This window comes from Lonchura striata, chromosome 13 (genome assembly GCF_046129695.1).
Source record: "Lonchura striata isolate bLonStr1 chromosome 13, bLonStr1.mat, whole genome shotgun sequence".
In the NCBI taxonomy this organism is placed as follows: Eukaryota; Metazoa; Chordata; class Aves; order Passeriformes; family Estrildidae; genus Lonchura; species Lonchura striata.
In genome coordinates, this window is record NC_134615.1 from 14,321,170 (window position 1) to 14,323,460 (window position 2,291).

Below are 2,291 nucleotides of genomic sequence, written 5' to 3' on the forward strand. Positions count from 1 at the left end.
TAAGCTTGGTGCTAAAGCAGCAGCAGGAGCTAGTGATCCCAAACAGGTAACAAGAAAGAATATGCTGAAGCTGAAACTTAACTACTGTAAGAAATGTTCCAAAGGAGAATGAAATATTTAAAAGACACTAAGTGCTAGTAAACTGGAAAGAGGTCAAAGAGAGGTGAAAAAGTTATGCCTGTAGAGAAGGGGCAGTGGTGTAACTATGAGGGATAAAAACTGCTGGACTTCAGTGTCATCCTCTCCACACACACATATTCTATCTGTTATAAAGTAATAAAGATGCCATGGGATAGCTTTCTTGAGTGACACTGATGGTCTCAGGAAGGTCATCTGGTGCCAGAGGTAGCAGATCCCAGGTAAAATGTGCTTTGAAGGTGTGCATTTGTGACAATCTCAAGCAATTTGATAAGGAAGTTACAAAAGCTGTTATCATGAGAAACAGGGAGAAGCCTTGTTTTCCCCTAAAACTTGGTATTCTTGCATGAACAGAATACCAAAATACTGTGAAGTGTTTCTGTAATATTTCTTTTCAGTCTGAAGAGTTTGTAACACGACAGACAATGTCAAAATGCTGGGTAGAACCAAGGCAAACAAGGCCTTCTCAGGGAAAGAGATGCATTTCTTTACCTCTAGGTAAGAGATACTATGACAGTAGCCTGCTAACAATAAAACATGGACGTTTTAAATACTAAATAAACATTACATTTGCAATGTCATTGTGATTTTAGAGACATTGTGAAAGAAACTTGCCCAACCCACTCTTAAAAGTCCAAGAAGCTGGGGCTGATATATCTCCTGTCATTAAAAGATGCCCAGTATAGTCCATGGATTGGCACACTTTAATTGCTAACCTAGAAAGATGGGCACCCCTGCAAATGCCATGTTCCTATCACTGTGAAATCCTTTTAACATTGATTTAGTCAGAAGGCTTTGTTCCCAGTTCCTGCAGCAACTGGCTATTCCTCAAGATTCTTCTATTACAGAATACCTAAACCTAACTTCATTCAACTTATGCACTTTGTTTGAAAAATGTTTAGTCTTTTTAGTGCTGGTGAGCCTCAAGGCCAGAATGAGTTTCTGTAGATGTACCAGGACATGAAATTAAATACTTTATGTATACATCCATTCCCCCTTTTGTCACTGTGTCTTGGATTATAATAAGAAACTCATGTCCCAAGTCTTCAAGTCAAGAAACAACTTTGTCATACAAATCTACTTATAAAAAATATCCCAAACCCCAAGTCATTAGTTCCCATTGCATTCATTGCTTTGATAGCTAGAACTCTTTTCATTTTTCCACTAAATTTATTGTGATTCCTTTGGTTTAAACAGTGGTGGTGTTTTTTCTCAGTGACATTTATCTCAATTTACTTACAAAACAATTATATCCTCTCTCAGTTACTGTTTTCCTTGGTTCAACTGCCAAGCTCTTGAACCAAGTATATCAGACACTTCATGAAGCAAGACTCTTACAGATGCACCAACAGTAAAGTGCAAGTTCCAGACAATTTAAACGTTGTTTTTTGGTACTGCCCTTCTCAGAAGACGTTCCTAGGTTCTTAGGAAGGACTGTAGGCAGCTCCTGTAGTTCTGTAGGTCAGTGGCAGAGGGCTGTGCTGCCAGCATTGGAGAATTCAAACTCTGCTGCCAACAAGCACAGTGAGCCTTCACACCACCAGTAAATGGAACTCTGAAAGCACACACAGAATTGTTGCTCACTGGGTTTTTTTTCTTCATAGACACTAATGTGTGAGTGACAGCCTCAGTTTACTGTTACAGCACACAGTATATTCTTCCATACATCACAAGAAATGACAGACAAGAATTTGAATTATTGATGACTAACCTAGCAGTACCTGACTATTTACTGAAGTAAATTACAACCTGTTTCCCAGCCAACTGTGGCATATCACTAACACCTTGCCATCTTGCCTGGCCCCACTGAGGTTTCTAAATACAATATTCTCTTCTCTGACTTCAACTCTACCCACTGTCAGGCTACATTAGGCATAACAAGATCCAGACAGATTCAAGATTAAGCAACTTTTTCATAAAATCCAATTGAGGACTTTCTTACCTTGAGGGTGCAGCAGATATTACATTAGCCAGATTGTGTACACTTTCCATGCAAGAATTAAAGGCATACATGTAAAAAAAAAAAAGTGTGTGTGTGTGTGTGTGTGTGTGTCTATATATGCAGAGTGATTTAATTCTCTTAGGAAATAAGAGGTGGTTTTCTAGATTCCTCCCACCACAGACATCATGATCAAGCTCAGCTAATTGAGACC